Source organism: Chinchilla lanigera, unplaced genomic scaffold, assembly GCF_000276665.1.
Source record: "Chinchilla lanigera isolate Chin_1 unplaced genomic scaffold, ChiLan1.0 scaffold00011, whole genome shotgun sequence".
NCBI classification, from domain to species: Eukaryota; Metazoa; Chordata; class Mammalia; order Rodentia; family Chinchillidae; genus Chinchilla; species Chinchilla lanigera.
Genome location: NW_004955412.1, coordinates 12,751,343 through 12,776,990, shown reverse-complemented (window position 1 = coordinate 12,776,990; position 25,648 = coordinate 12,751,343). Strand labels below are relative to the sequence as shown.

The 25,648-nt window shown below is 40.7% G+C and overlaps 1 long non-coding RNA gene across 1 annotated transcript; it reads left to right on the top strand.

Annotated features, from left to right (window-relative positions):
- Positions 1-868: 868 nt before the first annotated feature.
- On the top strand, positions 869-15,018 carry LOC102011636. The gene is made up of 3 exons (XR_001232873.1): positions 869-1,097; positions 2,175-2,240; positions 14,552-15,018. It is a non-coding gene; the product is annotated as an uncharacterized LOC102011636 (long non-coding RNA).
- Positions 15,019-25,648: the final 10,630 nt, after the last annotated feature.

Below are 25,648 nucleotides of genomic sequence, written 5' to 3'. Positions count from 1 at the left end.
ATTGTTTGCTCTTTGAGTTGCTTAACAGCCATGAGCATGACTGTTTGCCTCTGTCAGGGTGTATGAGAAGTTCTCCATCTAAAGAATGTGCTTTTCAGGGCTGTGGAATAACAGGGGGCAAGAACTTTGCTTTTCTTCTCTGACTTGAATCAGATCGTGTGCTGTATTTCATTAAGGTGTGAAAGATGGATGCCAGTCACCTAATTTACCTCAGATGGTGCAACACAGTTTGTACCAAGAGATGAACTCTACTTAGAGGGTACAAGATTCCTCAGAAAATAATTTGCCAACTGTAAAAGAAGAGAGAAGAAATATGAAGGAAGGCAAGAAATTTTGGTCTGTATAGCACCTGAGTGAATATCCAACCAAACTATGACTATGTTTACCACGGAATTATTATGAGCCGTTTACCAGTTTAGATGCTGCTGCTTCAAGGAAGTTAGTCCTGAGGAAAACTGTCATGGCTGAATCTGAGAAAAAAATCTCTTTGTGTCTAGAAAAAATGCTGCATGATGGTTTTTATGGAGAAGTCACTATGACATTATGCTTTATTATTTTCTTCAACTTTCGATAGGCATAATGGAATTAAATTATTAAAAAGGGAGGACTAGCTACAATGAAGAATATCTTTATATTTGAGAATGCCCTTATCAACAGCAAAATGAAGTGATATATCTTGATGTCTATAACTTACATTCAAGTGATTCAATTAAAAATGCAAATATATATATAAATATGTATATGAAGACCTATATAGCTCTACTTACCTATATCTGTATATATGTGGGTATACATTTATATGGATATACATTCATATAAAAAGAGAGAAGATTAAATATTCCATTTCCTTCCGCTTTCCTAGGTTTTCTAGCTGGGAGCCTTGTAAAATCGGGCAGAGAGAGAGACAGACTGTCAAGAGGAAAACAAACAGAAGTGTATTCACGCGCATGTTGCATGTGTACAGATAAAGACAGCACACAAGCTCCTGAACAAGTGAGCAAGCGCATAAATTGGCTAAGTGTCAATTACTTGCCAAATTTACGTGGTGTGCATTTCATTCTTCTTTCAACTCTTCTGTACATTTGAAAATTTTCAAGGTAAATATTCCAGAATAATTTTAAAGCAATGTGCTAAAATGTTCTGGGGGAGCTACGCAGAGCACCGGATGTAGAGAAAGCGCAGACGCAACCTACCCTGTAGAAGGATGGATTCAGAGGAAGGACACCAGCACAACTACTGCTGAGGCTGAAACACTTTCTCTGTGGTGACTCATGGAACCCTCACAGAAACACTGGGAGGGAGGGACAGTTATGATCCCATTTTCTACATGAGAAAACTGAGGCAGCCGGAAATAAAGTTGTTCAAGTCCACACTGGGGCAGTCAGTTTTCACACCTCCAGGGACAGTCATTCACAAAGTCGCACTCTATAGTATTATGGGCCACCTCGCTAATAAGAAGTGTATCTGGGGAGTCACACTCAGAATGTCTGCCTGTGGAGCGTATATCCTGAACCTCTGCAGAGAAGTCCATATGGCTGGGACGTAGGGCATGAAGTCATAATGGGGAGGAGTGAGGTGAGAAGTCAGAAGTGGCTGGATCAAAAAAGGCCTCCCATGCTAACCCAAGTTGTCTGACTATGCAAAGCCACTGAAAGATTTTAAGTGGAGACAGAAGAGATTTGAGTGGGCTGTAGGGGAGTGAAACCAGTAACCTGATTGGGAAACGTGCAGAAATTCAGTCACAAAACAACACAGGTCCAAACCGAGGTAGTGGGAGAGCAAGTAGAGAAGACAATGCCTTAGTCAGCCTTTTCGTCTGCAGTTTTCCGATCATCCTTGGATCCCTGTGCTAATCCCAGAACAAGCCTGAGCCACTATATTTTCCCTCCATCTGAGAGTAGTGCTTTTGATCTTTTGAGATCCATAAATACTCCTCTACTTGCCCAGCCACTTTCTTTGCCAATTAGACAGGTCCCAATAAATGCTGCTGAACGGTCATTTAGTTTCTGCTATACGTATCCTGGCTACCTGCCATCTGCTGTTTGGTACTGGGGCTGTTATTCAGATGAAATGATTTTGGGTCCACCCTCGTGGTACCCCTTTCTACCTGTACTGCAGGGCTTGATGTCTGCCCACAACTGTCTCTCCTTCACTCAGTTCCGTTTGCTTTCTAGCAAGAATGGCCCACATAGGAGGCTTCTTCTGCAGCTCCCTGCCATCACCTTCCACATCACTAACAGGTAATGTTGGCCTTTTCTGTTGAATTCATTAGGTAATCTCCCTCAGTAATCTTATGCATAGCCCACTGGCCTTTCACTACTCTATTCCCCCTCAGTACTTTTCCCTTCCTCTCAATCTGATCATTGCATCCTATAACTGTACTTATTTATAATCTATTTATCTTTTCAGGACTATCATTGTAGTCCGTGGAAACTCTTAAAGAGATAATCGCCAAACAGTCACATTTTAAGGACAACAACAATATTAGAGACCCTCCCATGGTGCCAGCTATTAGAGACCCCTGCAGTGGATTTCAATGTCCTGCCTGCTTTATCGTGCCCAGCAGGAAAGGAAAGGAAGACTAAGAGACAAAGTGAAGGGGAGCGGGGACCTGGGACCACCAGTTGCTCTCTAGGAACAAAAGGCTCCAAATCTCCAGCAGCAGCATTTCATTAGCTAGTGCAGAGAAAGGGGAAGCGCTCTTTTCCTGGAACACAGGAGGAGCCGTGGTCCAGTGGGCAAGTTTGCATCATAAAGGAAACAAGCCAAGATCCATCCCCACACCTGAGTCCTAATCGCATTGACCCAGGGGAAGTGGGATTTCCCCATTCCCAAACCGGCCGACAGGCAGGCAGGGTAAGGCGAGCCTAGGACAGATTCTATGTCAATTTACAATTGGTGGTCCCCAAAACAACGACAGAAGGCTCCCTTCCTATCCTGAATATGCAGTAGAAAAGCTGCTATAAATGCTGATTGAGTGACTCATGGGGTGGGCCAATTAGTCCTTTTCAAATGCTTATTGAAAGGGAGAGTTATTTTGGTACCCTAATACAAAGAAAATTCCAAGTAAAAGTATACACAGAATCCACCCAGAGTCCTGGCCAGATCTTTGGAGAGTACCCTCCTTTCTAGCCCATCAGAAGATAAAGCATGCATGTGCCAATTTAGGATGTCAAATTACTTGAATTAAGTAAGACATACATCAGTATACATGGAAAATAACAAAGAGGAAAAAAGATATAACTTATAACTACCCTTGAGAGAGACTCCTCCCAGTGTGTATAGGTAATGATTTCCACTGGGGATCAAAGAGAACCACAAAGCACGTTCTGGTTTTGTTTGTTTGTTTATTTGTTTTTGGTATTGGGGATGGAACTCAGGACCTTATGCTTGCCAGGCAGGCGCTTATGCCACTGAGCTATATCCCCAGCCCAAGAACCACAAAGCATGGAAGACATCATTGCGACAAACCAGTGATTCAGGGCAAATACATCTCAGAAAATGCAGAACCAGGGTTGAGAGGTCATAAGCAGGAGAAATGAGCAGATAGTTCTTCAACCTAGTGCACAGAAGTCAGATCCAAGATGCAGATACTAAGCAGAGCTGAAAGGTACACTGAAGATACCCACGTCAATCTTACTATGTCAAAGATGTTCTGAACATAACTCCTCCACCCTCTCCTCAAAATCCACCTCTCTTCCTCACCAACTCCCTTTCTCAGCGGCTACTTTTTGCATTCACTTACTTACATGAGAAACCAAATACCATTTCTCACTCAATTACATGTAATTTTACCAATTAAATGTTTCTGGCTTATGCCCCTTATTCTAGACTTCCTAAGTGCGTCTAGAATCTCCCCTCCCTCTGTACTTCTGTCTGTACTTGTGCCTAGGTAAACTAGTTTCTCTTACCTGGTTTAGAGCAACACTTTCCTAATTGTTCTCCCACCTTCCAGGCTTGCCCTCCTCCCTTTTAGTCTTACTTTCCTGTACAAAACGATCTTTCTGAATCACATATTTCCTTCAGTCTTTTACATAGAACCTCATCATTTACAGAATTAAATTCAATCGGCATGACCCAGAATGCCTTGCGCTGTGCTATCCTTGCCACACCAGTCTCAAATCCTCACACTTTGTGCTTGAACGATGCTGAGTGATCCCAGATGGCTAGTTAGGCTCCTGAGACTTTGCTCCTGCTCTTCTTTTTGCCAATCTTCTCAAATTATTCTTTAAGGTATTTTTGCAGACCTCATGTACTTATTTACCAAAATATGAAATGAAGAGTTTTAAAATGAAATAACAAGCTTTCGTTTCTGGAAAGGTGTTAAGCTTTGTATCCTGAAAAACCATGTGATGTTAAAAAAAATAAAACAACTGGGAGCATGGAAGAAAATCATTTTTTGCTCTTAGGGAAAATTTTTTACTTTGTATATACTTAGAAATTTTTTAAATAGCAAAGAATACCCTACACAGAATAACAAAGATAAAAAGGAGATTACAAAACCATAAACAAATGGTTCTGGAATGTCCACTCCCATAAAGTCATCTATAGAGCTAGGTAAGGTTGAATTCATAAAAATTCTTTCAGTGTAGTTTGGGATATTTGTGTTTAGGAGTGTTTTTGTATTTGTGGTGTGTGTGTGTGTGTGTGTGTGTGTGTGTATCTTAAATCAATAAAAATTTACTGAGGTGAATGCTGTCACCATGATGGCAGAGTAGGAGCTATCAATTCTCGTCTCCTCCCAAAATAGTGAAGAGAAGGGTTCAGATCCCCATTAAAGAAGCATCAGCAACATAGTGGAGTAAGAAAATGAAGACTATCCACATAGCAAGGATTTTGTGTGTGTGTGTATGTGTCTTTTTGAGACAGGGTTTTGCTATGCAGTTCAGCCTGGCCTTGAGCTCACTTTGTAGTCCAGGCTGTCCTTGAACTCCAAATGATCCTCCTGCCTCAGCCTCCCAAGTGCTGGGATTATAGGCATGCACCACCATGCCCAGCCATATAGCAAGGATTGATGTTGAGAGTGACACATCAGAAATAGAAACAGTGAGAAACACAGAAAAGATCTAGTGGCTACTTGCCAAGTGGTGGGAATTACTATGGTCTCCAATGTCCTGGTCCTCAGAGAACACTGGCACCCCTTGCCATTAAAGTAACCAACAGCCATTCCTACAGGGAACCCTTTCTACCCACAAGAAGTAACTGATTTTTTGAGCTTTTTTAAAAAGCAGCCATTACTTCTTCCAGCCTCACATGGGCTATGACCTGGAGTTACAGCTGTCCCGTGCGTGTCTGCTCTCCAGACCGAGCTGTGTGGCTACATGAGCCCACCCACAGCTCAGACACTGGAGCTGTCATCACAGCAAACTACTCAGTCTAGGTCTAGGAGCCAGGCTGTTGCTGTCCATGCTCAGGGCACTGGTTCAGCCACCTTAGAGAACTATGTCCCACCATGACCCAGGAGCCACTCTCTGCACATGCATTTGCCCCCATTCTAGGACCCCATGACTGCTTCACAAGCATCTGCATGTTCTGCTATTAACACAATGACAGAGATGCCTTCATCCCAGACACCAGCACTTCTACTTCTCCGGATCCCAGAACCATAGCCCTTTCATGCCTGCTCATGTTTTAGGCCTCAGCAACATGGCCACTCCTGGGGTACTAGTACTACCCCCACTGCAAGTGAGTCCACAAACCAGACCCGGTGCCAGAAGGGATCCTTATAGCCTCTGCTTCCTCAGTGGCAGAAAAAGAAATCAGGAGGACCTCCAGTGCTACCAAAGACCCTGACAACCCTTGCTAGTCTTGTAGACATTCTGCATCATTTGACCCAGTAATCTTCACCACCAGCTTTGGCAGATAGAACTACAGAGCAAGGACAGGGCTGTGCCCTCACTAGTGAAAAAATCACTGCACCCCAGCTAGCAAGTGCCTGTGCACCTCGCCAAGAAGGATTTTTCCACTGTGAAGCTAGCTTTCCAGAGGTGGGCTTCTCCACAGACTGTGCAGATGTCACTATGAGAAGCAAGAAAAAGCCAAGAAGGCACAACACCACAATAAGACAATAATAACCCAATAGTGGACCCCAAAGAAGTAAAGATATACAAACTACCTGACAAAGAATTCCAAATAATCACTTTAAGGAAGCTCAGTAAATAAGAAAATAGAAAAACAGTTCTGTGGAATCAGAACACAATAAATGAATAAAATGAGAAATCTAACACAGTGATAGAAAAAAATGTATATGTAATATTATATTTTCAGATGGAACAGTGAACTTTTCAAATAGATTTTTGTTTTTATTAGTACATGTTGCAGTACATAGTATTCACATTGCATGTGTTGTCTTGCTACATGTACATAAGACCTCTTAATTGAATAAAATTATCAAATTCTGGATCTGAAAAATACAATAAATAAAAAGGAAAAATGCACAATGGAAAGCATCAACAGCTGAATTCATCAAGAAGAAGAAAAGAATCTATGAACTCAAAGGTAGGTTATTTGAAAACAACAAATCAGTGGAAAAAATTTAAACATAAGAATGAAGAGGAAGAAAGAAAGTTTAATGAGATGCAATCAAAATAGCAAATATTCAAATTATAGGAGCCTATAAAAGAGGGAGACAGATGAACACAAAAACTGAGTAGTTATAGAAAATGTTTCAAACCAAAGGAAAGCTATAAATATCAAGGTGCAAGAAAATTAAAGTTTTCCAATCAAATTCAATCTAAACAAGACTATGCCAAGACATATTATAATTCATGCTGTCAAAAATCACCAAGAAGCATCCTAAAAGCACCATGAAAAAAGAAGCAATTCACATCTAAGCACATTTCAATGAGATGAGCACCAGATTTTTTGTCAGAAACTATATAGGCCAGGAGACAGTTGTATAAGAGGTATGACCAAGAAATACAGTGATTGCATAAATGTTTAAGAAATTATTATAGTGACATCAATCTTCCTCAAAATATTTCTCCTCTCCTTATCCATCATTCTTACTATTGGAATACAATAATAATAGGAGACTCCAATACCTCACATTCAACAGTGGACAGATCATATAAACAGATAATCAGTTCAAGTCCTGTGTTTTATATCAAATGGAGCTATTAGACCTATTCCATCCAACACCAGCAGAATATTCATTCTTTTCTAGTGCACATGGGATGTTCTCCAGCTATATGAATATATAGTTCATATATTATACCATGACTTGGTTACTTTTCTGTCAATGCTGAGACAAAATACCTGATGCCTAAAATTACAGAAGGAAAGCTTTATTTAGCTCACAGTTTGTGGAGCTCACAGTTTCAGTCCATACTTGGCTGACTTCAAGGCAGAGTGGCATGGCAGAGGGCAATAGTTCATGGCAGCAGAAAACAGCAAAAGCAGCAAGAGCAAAAGGGAGAGGCAATAGAGAGCAAGCCTCTTTCTATCCTTTATATTGTATGTAAGCCATCTGCCCCAGGGCAGGTGTAACACTCACACCCATAATCCTAGCATTGGACCATGGGTCAATCAAAAACTCTAGAAACCCACCCCATGACTGCATGAGGCTTTGGGGGGATAACTAGACACAAACCATAATACACCACAAAATAAATCTTAACAAATTTAAGAAGACTGAAAAATAAGATCAAATATCCCTCCTGACCACAGCCTTATGAATACAAGAGACAATGAAAAAAGGAATTTCAGAAAATTCAGAAATATGTGAATATTAAACATATGACTGAATAACTAATGGGTCAAAGAAGAACTTAAAAGGGAAATTAAGACATAACTTGAGACAAATGAAAAGAAAAAAGCAACAAGCTAAACCTTATTGGAAGCACCAAGAACTTTTCTAAAGGAAATTTATATCAGTAAATGCTTTTATCAAAAGAAGAAAAAGGATGAAGCTATTCTTTTTTTTTTAAAAAAAGCTAATGTTACAGCTTAAGGAATTATAAAAACTAATCCCAAAGTTAGCAAAAAGAAGAAAAGAACAAAGGATAGAGAAAAAATAAATGGAGACAAGACTAGAAAAACTAACAGGACGAAGTTTTTTAAAAAGCTATATAGAAATAAAATTTTAGCTAGACTAAGAAAAAAGAGAGAAAACTGAAAATCAGAGAAAAAACAGGAGGCATTACAACTGATGCCATAGAAACACAAAGGCTTACAAGAGATTACTGTGAAAAATTACATGCTAAAAGATTTGGATAATCTAGAGGAAGTAGATGCATTCCTAGAAATACAACCTAACAAAATTGAAACATAAGAAAATAAAAAAATTTACACAGACCCGTAATGAATAATGAGGTTAAATTGGCAATGAAAAATTTCTCACCAATAAAAGTCCAGAACCTGATGACTTCATTACTGATTTCTACCAAATATTTGAAGAAGATTTAATGCCAATCCTTCTTAGACTCTTCCAAAAAATTGAAATGGAGGAAACACTTCCAACCTTTTCTTTACGAGGCCAGTAACACTCTGATACCAAAGCCACACAAGCATACTATAAGAAAAGAAAATTGCAGGCTAGTGTCCTTAATGAATCTAAATATAAGAATCCTTAACAAGATTTGAACAATTAATTCAGCAGAATTTTAGAAAGATCATTCATTGAATCAAGTGGGATTTATTGCTGAGCTGCAGGATGGCTCAACATGTGCAAATCAATAAGTGTGATATGCCGCGTTAGCAGATTAAAGAACAGAAACTATATGATCTCCTCAATAGGTGCAGAAAAGGCCTTCAATCAAACTCAATATCTTCTCATGATAAAAACTTTCAGCATATTAGATATGAAAGGAATTATCGCAACACAATAAGGCTGTATATGACAAGTCCATGGCTAACCTCATACTGAGTAGGAAAATGGTGGAAGTTTTCCTGTAAGTTCAACTGTAACCACTTCTATTCAGCACAACATTGGAAGTCCCAGCTACAGCAATTCAGCAAGAGAAAGGAACCAAAAGCATCCAAATAAGCAAAAAGTAAGATTGCTTATGGTTATAAATAACATCAGAAAACTTTAAAGTCTCTACTAAAATGTATGAAAAGCAATAAATTCAGTAAAAACTACACGCTATAAAATCAATATACAAAAATCACTAGCACCTTCATACACTAAAAGAACTACCCAAAGGAGAAATAAAGAAAATACTTCCACTTACAATAGCTACAAAGAATATTTAAGAATCAGTTTAACTGAGACAATAAAAGATCTGTACTTTGAAAACTAAAAACTGATGAAAGAAGTTGGAGAAAATACAAACAAATTAAGATATTCTTTATTCATGAATTGAGAGAATTAATATTGTTAAGAGATGGAGGGAAGAGGGGGAAAGGGGAGGGAAAAGAGATGACATAAGAAATTAAGACGTGTTACGTACATGTACCAACTCCCCAAAGGAAGGTAAACTACTGCAAACATGTACTACTAAAAAAAAATGTCCACAGCACCCAAAGTGATCTATAGACGCAGTGCAATCTCTAGAAAATTCCAACATTTTTACTGAAGTAGAAAAATCTTAAAATTTAAATGGAACCACAAAAATTTAAAAGAGTAAAATTAATCTTTGAGAAATAGGAAAAAGTTGGGGCACAATGGTATCTATTACAAAGCTGTGTAATCAAGCATGGTACTGGCATAAAAACAGACCAGAAACCAGTGAGACAAAATAGAGAACCTAGTTATAAATTTATACATATATGGTCAATTGAATTTCAACAAAGTTATTATGAATGTAAAATGGTATAAAGATAGCATCTTCAATAAACGGTGCCAAAAAGAAAAACTGGACAGCCACATGCAGAAGAATGAAATTAGGCCCTCATTTCACACCATTTACAAAAATCAATCCAAAGTAGATTAGACTTAAAATATTATACCTGAAATCATAAAACTACTAGAAGAAAATATATGGGGAATGCTCCATGACATTAGTCTGGGCAATGATTTTTTCAGACATGACTCCAAAACAAAGCACAGGCAACAAAAACAGAGACAGACAAATGGGATTATACCAGATTAAAAGGCTGCTGCACAACAAATGAAACAACAGACTAAAGAGACATCCTTCAGTCTGTCCACAGTATCACTTTGGGTACCATGGACAGACTATGGGGGGAGCAAATATTACATGCCATACACTTAATAAGTGTCTAATACTACATTATATAAAGAGTTCTAGCAACTCAAATAATAATCCAATTTAAAATGGAAAAAAGGTTTATTAGACATTTCCTCAAAGAAGACATACAAATATCCAGTGGATATATGAAAAAAATGCTCAATGTCATTGTCTTAGTTAATTTTCTTGCTGCTGAGACAAAATGCTCAATACCCAAAGTTAAAGGAGGACAGGTTTATAGAGGTTTGTAGTGGTTTCAATGCATAGTCAGCTGGCTCCAAGGCAGGGCAGCATGGCAGAGGGGCTCACAGAGGAGAAACATTCCATTACACAGCAGCCCACAGTGAGAGCAGCCAAAGCACCCTTCTCTCTCTCCCTTTATATTCTATCCAAGCTGTAAACCTAGTGATTGGTAGCACTCATACCCAGGGTGGCACACCCTCAATTCCACCATCATATCCTTAATCCACATTCATACCCGCTAATCCAGCCACCTTTGAAACTCCCTAGCTATGATCACATGAGGCTGTGAAGCAACATCCAGATATAAACCATGACAGTCGTTAATCATCTGGGGAATGGGTATTAAAATCACAGCTCATAACTGTCAAATGACTGTTTTCACAGAGATTAATGATAAACAGTGACATGGAGAAGGGGAATTCTTGTATGCTGAATGTAAATTAGCACACTTATTATGGAAAACAGTATAGAAGTTCATAAAATAATGAAAATGGCATTACTGTATGATTCAACAATCCTACTTTTGGACTTATATCCAAAAGAAATGAGCTCACTATGTCTCAGAGATATTTTCACTTTCATGCTCATTGTAGCAATATTCATGATATCCTAGATAAGGAGTGAACCTCAGTGCCCATCAATGGATAGATGGGTTTTAGAAAAGTGGAATATACGACAATGGAATACTATTCTGCCTTAGAAAAGAGGGAAATCCTGTTATTTATGAAAACACAGGTGAACATGCAAGAACATTACATGAAGTAAAATAAACCAGGCACAGAAGGGCAACTATGATGCAATTTCATTTACAAGTGAAGAGCAAATATGTCAAACGAATAGAAAAAGAGAATGGAATAGTGATCACCAACTGGTGAGATGGAAGAATTAGGGAAGAATTAGGTAAAGGAAACAAAATTTCACTTAGCGAGGAAGATAAAGTTCAAGAGATCTATTCACATCGTGGTGACTCCAGTGAGTAAGAGCATACTATATAGCTGGAATTTCCAGCAGTATATTTTAAATATTCTTATCTTAAAAAGGTAAGTGTGTGAGGCAGTGCATATGTCTAAGAGCTGGATTTAGTCATGCCACAAGTGTGTACATATGTCAGAACATTATGTTGTATATCATATGATGTTTCTCAAATAAAACATAAAATTGTTGAAGTAAATATTTAGTTACTTTTATAGATTTCTAATAAGTGCTCATAACATATCAAGATGATTTTTATTATTTTAAAAGTTTCCAAATGGTCATGTGATGGTTTAAGGGAAAGTGTGCTTCTGTTTTTGCTAATATGGTATTTAATGGTATCCAATTAGACAATGCCCAAGAAGGTATAAATAGTATCATAAAAATTATGTCAGAACTGTAGTCTAAAATTATTATTTCAGGAATTACAGGTCTATCAAACTCCAGTGGTAGCAAACATAGCATCAATTAAACAATAGCAGTTAGACTAAGAAGAGATATAACTATTCAAGAGAGAAAATCCAAGAAAATATCTTGCTGTGGTTGTGGAAGTTGCATTGACTCTGCACTAATTCTGGATCCCTGAGCTTGTATGTACTATACTTGACCCTCCTCCTTCCTATAGATCTGATGCTCAAGGAGCTATCCTGACCCTCCTTGCATCTGCTCAGCTCTAAGTGTGGAATAACAGTGGCTAAAGACCAGTAAGGAAGAGCTGGCCTAAGGTGTGGCAGAGATCTAGCAAGACAGGTCAGGAGGAAGTGGTCAGCCGTGCTCTTTGTTCCACTGACCACATCAGCGACCCTGTGGCTGAGAAATGACCAGTAACCTCAGAAATACTCATGAAATTTGGGTGGTTCTGCTTCTTCCATCTCTTTCAGTTGCAATTGTAATTGTGACCTCCCTGTCACACTCCTGTCTTTCCAACCAGAATGCACTCTAGGTGCTGCTCATGCCATCCCCACCCCCACAAGGGTGTCTGGGCTCTGGGCCCAGAACACAGAACCTTTGCAGCTGGAAGTTCAGCTCCCACTTTCTGACTAGACTTGTGATGAGAATTGTGCAAACTTTACAAGGTTAAACAGTTCAGTTTGTTCAATGGCCCTGGACTGCAGCGTGTTCTTCAAACTTTTCCAAACCCCAAAGATCTATCTAAATTATCTAACTTGTGAGAACAAGATTGCTCATGAGTGGAAAGTGCTTCCTCACTCAGAGTGAGTTTTAGAATCAAGGATTCACTTTCTAAGGGCACATTTGTGTTTTGACTTTTGGCCAGAGGTTCAACCAAGCAATGAGGAGACATGTAAAATTCTTCAAATGTTGGAAGCACAGTCCATGTTTCCAGCTGGGATTAAGCCAATGGTTAGATGAGTTGATAGAGATTGCATATCTCACTGGATACAGAAAAGAGAGTTTTGTTTGTTTATCTGTTTTGGTTTCTGTTTTAACTTGGGCCTGAGCTTTCAGTGTGCTGGTGCTGAATTTTTGAGGTCTGTTGTAGATTGTGGGCAGCTGGGTCGGGGTCTGGAGCTTTGAGATTTAGGAAGAACTGTTTGAAAACATCTGTATGAGAAAGCATGTTGAAAAATTGCCTCCCTGTTACCTCTTTCTTCTACCACAGCTTTGGAAATATGAGCTTTACCATTTAGATCAATGACAGGAGCTCTCTCTAGAAATATGCAGCTGCTCAGAACTCTCCTGGGGCCACATAGAGGGCAGATTTGGCAGAAGTTCCCCAGTGCATTGATCTCAGAATGTACGAGGACAAATTATGGCATTTCAGCCTCTGTTCTCTCCCTAGGATCCTTAGGAATAAACTATCAGCAAGTCAAATACAGAAGTGTATTACTGAAAACACCCTATTGAAAAGTGAATGTGTGCTGCTGTCCTGTTCCACCCCAGGGCTTTCCAGCAGCCTTCGTGGTTACCGTCTCCGTGCATGCGTTCTCTTTTCATTCATTTATTGAGCACTATGGAGTGCGTGTTAGGAACACGGCTCGGTGGTAGGTTCTGTGGGAGACGTCCCCCTCTGGGCCTGCATATTGTCCCTGGAATCTTCTTTATCATCATGCTTCCTCTCTCCCCTTAATCACAAAGCTTCTGCTGAGAACTGTGCCTTCACAGAAGCAAAGACTGAGCTGCTCTGGAGAAGGATAGAACTGTGTGAAAGACTGCAAGCTGTGCTCAGTAGAAACGTTCCATTAAATCTCTGCCTTTATCACGAGAACATTACAAGCTGTTCTCATCGTCCACACTCCAGCCAAACTGAAGAGTGGCAGCAGCGTGGAGTCTGTCTGACACCCCCTGCCTGTTTCCTCCATCTGGAGGCAGAGCTTGGGGGGTGAGCAGTGTCACTCTTACCTCGGTGTGGTCCTTAGCATGGTGGCAGGGGAGCAGTGTTTCTGCTTTCCCTTAAAGTACAACCTGCCTCACAGTTCTGTGGATTCATCTGGTTGAACTGCATCTTTGACAGGGAGTACCAAATTCAGGAATGTGAAAACTGGTGTGCTGTGTTGCTGCTTGTGTTGTCTTGTAATATCATTTCAAATATGTCATCCGGATGCCCAGGACCTGTGTGTTTCTCATTTTCAAGCCCAAATGGAAACGTTAATTTGCTTCATGCCTGATAGAATACTGGCACTTTACAGCTATTCAAAGAAGCTATTTATTGCATGAAGAAGTCAAACAGGACATGAAATATGATACATAAGAAAAGGAGCATATGTCAGGGAGGAGAGCATGAGTTCAATTTAAATTCTGGATGTATTGAGGTAGGAATTCTGAGGCTAGCCAGCTCAGGTGATCAGTTGGTAGTTAGAAATGTAAATCTACAGATGAAGAAAGAGATCAAGAGCGTTCCTCCTCCAGGAGGCCTGCCTGTGTCCCTCCTCCCTCAGCTAAGTGCAATATGTTTATATATCTCTCCCTTACACTTATTCCCTGAGGTGACTTTTATTTATCTCCATCATTTGAGCACAGGTTACTTGAGGCCAGTGGCTATGTATGTTGTTGATCAATTGCATCCCTAGGACTCGGGCACAAGGCAGATACTCATTGATATCTATTGACTGAATTATCAAATGGGTGTTCCTTTTAAGAAAGCAAGTTAACTTACTCAAGTCCTAGGTAGGCACTGTTCTTGGTCTACTCTCTCCCTACATCCCAATCATGGCAAAGTCATCCCATTCTGCCTCTCTCCGCAGGCTCACGAAGCTCACCAGGCCAATGGCATCAGCCTGTCTGGACTAAGAGGGGTCCATCTGCTTCAACTTGCCACCCCCAACGTTCACCCAGGACTCTTCTCCCAGAGTGACCTCAGCACATGAAAATGTTCTTCAGCTACCTTCTCTGCTTTAAAGCCTACAATGGGCCCCATTTATTTCACGACAAAATTCAAACCCTTTCCTGCAGCCTGTAAGACCCTTCAGAACCTAGTTGCTACTTACCGCTCTGACTCCCTCCTATATCTCCCCAGTTTTAAGGCTCTGGAGTTAGAGAAACTTAGATTACAGTTTGCCTCCATATCCCAAAAGTTCAGGGATGAAGGTATCATTCTAGACCTCAGTATAATCAATTACACGATGGGTAAAATACACCTATCTCTGAGGTTATTATTAAGGTCAAATAAAAACAAGACAGAATGTAGGTGCAAATCTTAGTAACTGGTACATTGTGAGGGCTAAATAAATGTTATTTTTATGAATCTGAACACTCTTTTTCAAATGTGAATTGATCATTCTCCTTTGTATCCTGTCCTATACTATTTCTTCTGCCTTTTCTTCTTGATTCAACTGATTTCTCAAGATTTAAGACTCAGCTCAGATTTTATCTAACCAAGAAGGCCTTTCTTGAACCTACTATTCTGGGTGAAAGTTTTACAGATTCTTTCAGAACGGTGTGTCTCTTTCTCTTTGTGTCAGCATTTTATGGATATTTATTTCATATGGAGTTATTTTATAGTTTTTACAGGAATAAAAATGAGTTGTTGAACTCACCTACCTGTTCCACTAATCTAGAAACCCTTCAAATGCAAAAGGTCTAGAGCATATAGCAGGTATTCAATTAATGCTTTGTGATAAAAGGGAGGGACAGAGGGAGGGACGGAGGGAGGGAAGAAGGAAGGAAGGAAGGAAAGAACCTTTAAGAGAAGTAGGGAAGCAAGAGAAAAATGGGTCTTGGTAAGAAGGTATTAAACTTAAGAGATACTGAGATGATTATCAAACAGATGAGTTTATGGTTGGAAGTTCAAGAATACAGACCAGGAGCAAAGATACAGACTCGGAAAATGCAGTACGTAGGTGGTGGTTGTAGGCACGGTAGGGAATGCGTCTGCCTTGAGAAGATGTTCAGACAGAGAAATCAAGGAAGGATTGATTCATGAAACACCAATATTTCAGGAGCAGACTGAGGAACATCCAGCAAAGGACAATGTGCTCCTTTCCTTGAATCTAGATATGGTTTTAAAATCCCTCCCCTGTGACCTGAATAACTAAGATTTCAAGATGCAGAACATTCCATCTCTCCTTCAAGGGGCAGCAAACTAGGTTAAGTAAATATTGTTGAGTCATATGCCAAACAGCTGTGTCCTTCCTCAGCCCTATTTCTCACCACTCTTCTGCATGAGGCTTTGGCTTTTGCCAAGTCTCCCCACCCTGCCCAATTACGTACTCTGTTTTTTCCTTCTCCACCCCCACACTTCCATCTTGGAGCCTGCTTATGCTGTCCTTCCATCTGGACTTCCTCTTTTCTCTTTATTTATCCAATGTTCATTCAGCACCTAAAACTTTACCTAAGGTCCCTCTCGTTGCTCTGAAGTCTTCCACGGTCGTTCTAGTCCTCAATGACATCCTTGTCCTCTGATATCTATGGATCGGTGTCATACACACTTACATTGCTGGTTTTGTTTGCTTGGTTGTTCTTACACTGACTTACCAGTTAGGGTATTGTTCCTTGATGACAGAAGCTTGGCTTAAGGAACTACATCCAAAGATGTTTATGTTTTAACTGCCCAAACACATAATAGAGCTAGAGAGCTAGAGCAAGTGTATGCACTCTTCCCTTCTGCTCAGTGCCTTTCCCCCCTCTCCCAGAGACTTCCTGGCTGGCCTGGGATTAGAGCTTCAGCTTTGGCCTGGGTGACCTGGAATCATCTAGGTGAGTAGAATAGCTTCTGAATGCTCAGAGGTCTTGTGTGGGCTAAAAGAATTAAAACACCTTCTTGGAGAGCCCAGTCTGCAAAGTGTGAACTCTCAAAGCCAAAGTTAGCAAAGAGAATTCACCCTAAAATCAGAAAATTCACTTATAAAGTTCGCAAGGTACAGGACAAAGAAAGAATATCGGCAGACAGAATGCTTTTCTTTTTAAATGAGTGCCTTAGAGAGAAAGAAATGTAGACACTGGCAACCCTAATCCCCTAACTTTGGAATCTGCTTTCAGAGTTGTATATTGGGCATGGACATGCCCGTGGCCAGGGAAGAATATGCCAGGGAAGCTCCAGGTGGGGATGCTGGTGTGTGGGAAATGAGTCCTGTGGCTGCAGCTGCCCCATGGGGCCCATTATGGCTTTCACACTGTGTAATGATTGAGAACAGGCAGATCCCTACAACAAGACCCAGGCCAGGCCTCATACTTGGCCTAAACTCTAATAAGATCACAGAACTCTGGGTGTTCCCAGAGCTTCATAGAAACCCAGTGTTTTTGTTTCATATGAAAATTCCTTCCAGAATAACCAATTTAAGTGGCCTTGGTCAGTGCCGGTTCTGTTTTACACAGAGGAGTCTGCACTGCCAAATGGAGAATGTGTTCAAGTTGGACAATAGCCATAGCCGCCATCTTGTGGGTCACTTCAGTGTGTCAGGCAAGGCCACAGGGAATTTATGAATGCCATCACTAGGATGATGTTTAAGGAACTTGGAGCAACAAACTTTGTTTTCAAATCCCAACTCCACCATTTCATTCAGGTAAATCTTTTCTGAAGACCTACTGCGTGCCCAGTGACCTCGGGCTGTCCCATCTGTGAATAGGACAGACAAGAGCCCTGCCATCTCTTAGCTGACATTTGGCAGTAGATTGGGAAGGAAAGGGAGAAGAAAAACTGATAAAACAATGAGACAAAATCATTTCAAATAGAGAAGTTATAAATAACAAAGTAATATGATGTGTTCTGGATCACATATCACTTATTTGCTGGCAAAAACTGCTTGACATCTCCAGGCCACAGTTATTTCATTCATAAAGGGGCGGAGCCAATCGCACCCACCTCCCGGTCACTATAAGGGTTACATGAGCTTTGAAGTGGTTGGCATAAGTGGGTGGTTAGTAAGCACTGGCTCCTTGCTATTATCAGGTCAAATCACTGCTACTGAAAGGGCATGTCCTTCCTAGGAGCACACTTGTCATTGATTTTATATTATTTTTTCCAAGTCATTGCTGTAGGGGTTTGGGTGTTTGCAGGACTTTCTTCCTTTTTATTGTCTATTCAGTTTCATTCCCCTTCCCTCTGTCTCCTGGGTCTTTGTATCAGCTGTGACAGAACAAAGACCCTAAGAAAGTGCTGCTGATGGGGTGAAGCCTCAAGTAGGGGGAGGAGGAGGAAAAGAGAGGAAGTGTGTGTGTGTGTGTGTGTGTGTGTGTGTGTGTGAGAGAGAGAGAGAGAGAGAGAGAGAGAGAGGAAGAGAGATGTGAGAAGTCACTAATATGGTAAGACACATGTGGTATGAGTTTAAGGTTCCCTTATTCTAGATTCTTTTCTTCCTCTACCCCAACCTGCCTGCTGGAATTCCCACTATTACATCTGTTCCATGTGGATTTTTAATCTTCAGGAAAGAGAGCATTATGAAATGTGAGCATCTCACTTAGAGGAAGGGGAGGGCATCCATTACTCACTCAAGAGAGGTGAGCCTGTCAGATCACTTCTGAGTGCTGGGTCTGAAGGGTGGGCATAGGTAGGGTCACTCTGAGGAGGGCCTGGGGACCAGGTGAGTGGATATAGGTGTGTGTGGGCCAGAGGGTATGGGGTAAGGAGCACCTGTCTGGCCCTCAGGATTCCCTAGAGCCCATGAGGGACTCCTGCAGGGTGGCGATAAGGATGGAGGAGAGACCAGAGCCTCCTACCTAAGCCTCCAGGCCTGATGGCAAGGGCTCCTTTTACCCCTTTGGGTTTATAAAAAGCCAGGTAGGACTGAGTTCAAATCTACCTTCACTCTTACTACCATTTTAATCTTAAGAGGCGAATCTTAGTTTGCCATTTGAAAAGTGGCATTCTACTACCTATGGGCAGCAAACCTGTTCTATGGCTTGTACATTCACCAAGTGGGCATTTTCTGAGCACCCACTGGGTACTGTGCACATTCAGTACTCTATAAATTTTCCTCCTCCTTCATTTGGATATGGAGACCATAAGTCTAGCCTAACCCAGGTTCAAGTGTCTGCTGTCCAACATATTCAGTATATGGTTCTAGCACCCTTAGCAAATGAGGAATATGAAAAGGGTGGCATGCCATTACACATGCTGTTCATTCACTGCATGTGCATTTGTCAAGTTATCCTTGTGTTCTGTGACTGGGAAGACCAAGATAACCAGAGCTCAGCCCCTGGTGTCCATGCCTATGGTCTAATAAAATAGCCTAAAAAAATAATGATAGGACTAGGTTAGAACTGTAAGTAAGATATTACAAACGCGGAGAGGAAACACATCACATCTTTAATTCTCTAGAAAGGATTTTTGGAAGCGGTGACTGTTAAGCTAACGGGTGCATAGTTTTCCATACTGAGTGGAGTACTGAAAAAGAAGATAGTGTAGGTAGAAATAACAGCCTATGCCAAGAGCAGAGAAAGAGCAAGAGTGCAGCATGATCCAAGCCAGGGTAAAGTAGAGGGGTGATAACGGTGGGAAATAAAAATATAGGTGTCAACCAAGGAACAGGGACCTCAGCTTGGCTGTGACGATGCCCTGTGAGACTGAATGGCTTCCCGTGCCATCAAGGGAACTGCTAGACTAAAGAATGCATGCACGCATGACCTCTAGGGCACTTGACCATCCCAGAAGTGCCCTTGTAACATATTTCACTTAAAAGAAAGGAAAAATAATTGTACTTCACAAGGTGAGTTTTCGATAGTCTTTTCACAGGACATCATCCTTGGAATCTGATACCAGTTGGTCAGAGCTGCTTCATAAGGAGTCGTGCTTCCTGGAGCTCATGGTGAGGAGAGGCAGACAGAGACAGGGGCTTCCCTGGCTTCAGCACCCTCGGGGGCCAGCTGACAGTCCAGGACACACTGTAGGACTGGTGGTATTTGCTTTTCACAGAATCTTGCCTGTCTCTCGCCCATGAAAGGGCCTATGTCTCAGTTGATAGCTAGAAGATAAGAAGTAAGGGCCTTCAAATCTGTGCTGAAACAGAGAGGCCATCCAGCCCAGCACATTGGTTGGAGTTCGTGTACTGGAGTTGGTCTTTGCTCACTCTAAATCCACGTTCTGCCACTTCGTAGCTGTGTGACCTGTGACAAGTTGCCTAAACTCTCTGACCCTTGATTCCTATATGGGCAGAGTGCACTCATGTTTCAGCTTATCCAGGGACAGGGCAGAATTTTTATTCTGATATAAGCATTACTAGGGCTTCCTTTCACTCTCAAAAGTATTCTAGCCTGGATGATAAATTATTTTACTCCTCTGTTCATCTACCCCTGCCTCTCTTCTGGGGATGTTATGCAGATGAAACACATTAATATTGTTTTGGTTGGGACTAAATTTAAATTTATATGGAAAATATTATAAAATGAAATAAAAGAATGGGATAGTTCACATAACTGAAAGTGATGCTTTTCAATTCCAGAGCCAGGGAGCTCATATTTTATGTTATTACTATTGGTGATGACAAACATAGCACTTTCCTCACTTTTCTTCTTCCTTGTTCAAGCTCTCTTAAAAGTGTGGTTACAGTGAGAACGGCAGGGCCAGCTGAACACGGGATCTGGAGCCAGGAGACTTCCAAGCTGACACCGACCTGCCCTGAGCAGGAGTTCCTTTGCCACCCGTGGTAGGCCTTTTAAAGCTCAGATGAGAACCCCCTTGTGAAAATGCTCGTGGACACAATAGGAGTTGACCAGAGGGATGGACTTCAGCCTTGGTTTGTAACAAAAGCTGCCTTTGTTTTCAAACATTCTCTAGACTGACCTCTGGTTTTCATATTCTACAAATGCCAAAAGAATAAATACCACTGGAGTACAGAATTGGTGAGAGTTGAGGATCATGATAGGATGCTTATAGGCACCCTTTCCGGACCTCATCATGGTCTGGGAAATTTGTATTTGTAATCCCATGAAAAGGTTATTGGAATTCTAGTGAGTCAATTCCAATCTACTGCTTCCAGGGCAACCCATGGTGAGAATAAAGACATTAAGTCATATTTGTAGTTTTGGGGAGCCAAGGGGTCCTAAGACTAGGATAATGCTTAATGGGAACAAATGCCTTGACCCAGGACTAAACCCAGGTTTTATTAATTCGTGAAGAAGGAAGTGGCTTGAGGATGAGTGACTGTGAGAATGGCAGGAAGTAGGTCAATGTGAGCTGGGCTATGTAGGAGGCCTGAAATCATCTCTGCAATATGCAGAGAGAAGGATATGCAGAAAGAGTAATCTGCATAACACAGTCTAATATTTTGGGGTTGGTGCTTCAGCTCTGACATGTAATCTTTTATACCCTTCCAAATCATAGCCCCTTATCTCGAGGCTTGATTCCAGCTGACAGCGTGGAGCACAGCTCTCTATCCTTCCCCATCTCACATATGTTTTTTTGGAGCTATGGGGAGGGGAAACACTGTCCTGTCACCTTACTTCTAAAGCTGGACTGATTTGCATTGCTTAAAGCCAATTGAAGTGATAACGGAAAGTCCTAGCCAGCTCTGTACGTATCAATACATGGAAATAGGGCCAGTTTTAGCCAAGATGAAGATAACTGCTTTTCTTTCAAAGAAAGTCATTCAGGTGGTCCTCCACAGATGCTCCCAGAAGGTAAACTTGAAAGGGGAAAAGAAAGGACAGTGTATCCTAAAGTTACAAAAATGATACAGGTAATAATTGTGATGATAAAAGACTATTCAATTATTAGGTACCTGTTGTGGAAGCACAGAAATAAATAAGGAATACAGACTTTAGATGGCATTAACTTGAATTTGAAGATGAAATGAGATTTTGTAATAAGGTGCTTAAAGCAACACCTGCCGTAGACAGTGATCAATTGATAAAGTCATTACTGTGGTTACTTTTAGCCTATGCTGGGTCAGCATGCTGGAGAATGTTGCCCTCAACCCTTATCCCCGTAATGCTAAGAGACTAGGGACTGGCTCCTCACCTTCACTCCTCGGTTACTCTGACAAAGGAAGGATATCAACTAACTGAGCAACAGTGGATTGCAGCAGGTGAACCCAGGGTTGGCTTATTTCTTTGAATGTAGATGTTTTCTTCTAGCTTACTCCTATGGAAAACCTTTCACCAAGATGAGATATCTTTTTCTTGGGATTTCAGGGTATCAGAAGCATACAGATCCCTTGATGAAAGGAGTAGAGGGAGGAAATCTAGCTGCTTCCTGTACTGCTGGAAGTGCTGCCCAGGGTTTGTAGCATTTGAACTTTTTGTTTGCATTGCTGAGGTCAGGGAAGCTGTGGAAAGAGTTGGGAGTCAGGCTGCAGGAGCTATTGCTCCCTTCTTGCTGTCTACACTCTGAAACTCGGTGATGGCCAGGCAAGACTAGCAGTGGTGCCTGGATGATGTCTTGCATGTTAGAGGGCAGCTGAGCATTGGCTGCAGCTGTCTGGCATCCTGTCAAAATGGGTCAGTCTCACGAAAGTGTCGCACAAGGGTGTTCCTTTGTGGTGATAAGCAGTTCTTTGTGTGTATGTGTTGGTCACACAAATTTGTGTGTGATAACATTGCACAGCACTAAAACATACAACATACATGCACGTACACGTGTATATGTAGAAATTGGTGGAATCTGAATGTGGTCTATATTATACTAATATCAATTGCCTAGTTAGTTATGTAAAATGCTGCCGTCAGAGGAAAGTGGCAGAAGATAGGTGAAGGGTGTGCTATTTTTGTGACTTTCTGTAAGTCTATGATTATTTTAGAGTTAAAAGCTTTAAAATTTTTTTTACTTTTTATTGACTATAATTAACAAAACGAAATATATTTACAGTATACGACATTATGTTTTGAGATACATATACATTGTAAAATGATTACTATAAACCAATTGATATAGTCACTACTTCGCATGCTTACAGCAATTCGTAATTTCTTCCACTTAGAAACATTTTATAATAGCACAAATTAAAAAAAAAAAACTATAGAAAAAGAAAAAAATGTGTTCATTTTCTCACTCCAAGAGACAGATTCAAACAATTAAGTGAACACTATTCTGGACAATTTCTGGATATCTCTATACATTAATATACTTCTAAAAATAAAAAGTTGGTGACAACATATGTACTGTTTTATGATTTGTAATTTCACTTAGCAGAGTGTAGTAGACACTTTTTTTGCCTCAATACACTCATAGCAACATCTTGATTTCTTAAAGATATGATTAATAACTTTTCCACCCCCATTGTCATCCCTTATTCCACTTCTTATTTCCTTCCAATTGTCTAATAGCAGTCTCCCTCTGCTTTCATGTCATCTTTTTTAGACCCCATATTTTAGGGAAAACATGCAGTATTTGTCTTTCTGAGTACAGCTTATTTCACATAACAAGATGACCACAGTTGCATCCATATTCTTATAGATGATGCAATTCCATTTTTCTTTACTACTGAATGATGCTCCGTTGCAGATATAGCACATTTTCTTTAGCCATTCATCTACTGATGGGCACCTAGGCTGGTTCCATACCTCGGCTATTGTGAACTGTGCCTCAATAAACAGCTACATTCAAGTAGCCCTGTACTGTGCTGACTTAAATGCCTTCTGACATGTACCAAGCAGTGCTATAGTTAAATCATATGGTGAAAAGAAAGTTTTGGCTTTTTAAAAATGACTCTAGCTCCAAATGAGGTGATTTTCTGGTGTGTTCCTTTGCTTACATTTGGTGGGTTCATGGGATAATTAAATTAGTTAATGCATTTAAAAGCATCTCAAACGGTGCCTGGCACAATGAAAAAAATATATTTAAATTATTTCCCTGACTTTCAAAATCATTTGATGTACTTCTTAAATACTTCTTTTCAACAACCAGCATGGTGCTTCTACTGCAGTCTTTGGAGGTACAATCCATTCCATAATGACTTGCCTAGCACCATGGTATCTGAAGGCAGTAGTTCTCCCTGTGTAACTGTATGGAAATCATCTATGGATCCTGTTAGAAAATGTAGATTCTGATGTGCTTAATCAGGGTGTCAGTAGGCTGCTAAAATCAGATTAGCTGACAGGAGACGACGTGAGCCACCTAATGTAGACATGTTCCATAAATGTTTCAGAAAGGTTAAGGGCGCTCCATGGAAAAAATCACAAGACCCCTGGACAGTGATGATGCAACCCCTCTCTTCCCTAGCAGGAAGGGCACTGGGGAGGTGGGCTCCATTGCTTTGCACAGATTACCCTATTATTTTCTTTATTTACTCTATTATTATGTATTTCAGCCTCAGTTCTATGCTAGTCTGAGAAACCAGGGAGGAGTAAAATATGTTCCTTCCTGTCCCTCATAAAATTTTAATGAGATACAATTTTTTTTTGTTTTGAAGAGAAGAAGAAAAAGAGAAATAAAATAAAACAGAGTTTCAAATCGGGCTAATAGAGTAACAATAATTAATTCATTGTGCATTGTTATCTTCATAATAGTTGCTCAGAGTGCAAGATATAGGCATGAAATAGTCCAGACAATATTAGCACAAATCCGTCTTTTCAATGAATTAAGAGAAACTACCTGTATAACTAGCTTAACTATAATATATAGTCCCCCTTTGAGAGATATATGATTACAGGTTTATAATCACGGTAGTGCATCCTATGGCTGAGACAGAAGTGCAGATGTGCTCCAGGAGCACGGAAACTAGGACTGTGATCCGACTAGGGGATCAAGGAAGGGATCTTAGAGGGGATGATGAATTGTAGTGAAATGATTGGAACTAGAAAGATGGGCTGAGAATCAAGGGAGGGAAGGTCACTGCCAAGCAAGGAAATCGCTGTGAGCAATGGCATGGAAATTTGAGAGGGAAAAACTTGTCCTTGGAACTACCCCTAACCAGCTGTGGCTGGAGCGGGTCTGCTTCTTGGAGAGTGGAAGGAGAAGGTTAATAACAGTAGTCAAATAAGTTTGGGAAATTCTGAATTAAATAAAATTGGATTAACTGTGTTGCTGCAGGGCATCCCAGAGCCTTTGGTATGCCCTCCCACCTTGTAAGTCTCCCAGAGGGTTGTCATGTCCAGAATGTCCCCGCTACATGGTACAGAGGTTCTTTGTTTCACGACGCCTTGTAAGACACAAATTCTCTTGAACACACTTGGGAGACACTGGGCAATTCAAATAAGTTCTGACCAACATTAGTGTTTATTAGACAAAATAAAGATTTTGTTAGGAAATCCAGAGTTACGGATAACGCTTACCTTTTCTAGAACTTCATGGTTTGTTGCCAAATCACATTGTATTAGATTATACTAGCTGTTCCTCAGTGGTGTCTCTAGGCAGCACACCAGGAGTCCATCATGTTCGCTCTACGCTAGCAAAAGGGCTCTGTCTGGCCTCTGGCCCCATTACTACTCAGTCTTTTCTCGGTCTTGCAAGATTTCTGCAAAATAGACACAAGTGTAGTATCTTGCCTTGTGAAGGCAAAGGCTTTAGTAGATAATCAGCATTGATTACTCAAGAAAAGAGCAATGTAAAATAAAAATTAATCAAATTTTGATATATAACCGGGGCTGGAGTATTCATGAAATTATATTTTGTTTTCACAGGCTAAGAGTAGGACTGATGATTATTTGCACATGTACACACACACACACACACACATACACACACAGACACTGCAGGGGGCAGAAAACACCCTGGAGTAAATTCAAGTCCTGAAAATAAGTATCCTAACAAATCATGAGCTCAGTTCTTCACTCCTCATCTCCTCTACCCCCGCCATAGTCATAAATTCTTTCAACCAAGAAAAATATTCTCCTATGCCTTAGCGTAGAATTTACTGCCTCTGGTCTCCATCAGCCCTTCCTCCATTATCAGCTCGCTGGATATTTATGGCAGCTTTTTCGAGGTACATGTGCTCTGGCTTCAGTCCCGAGGGCACTGCGTGGATGAAGCG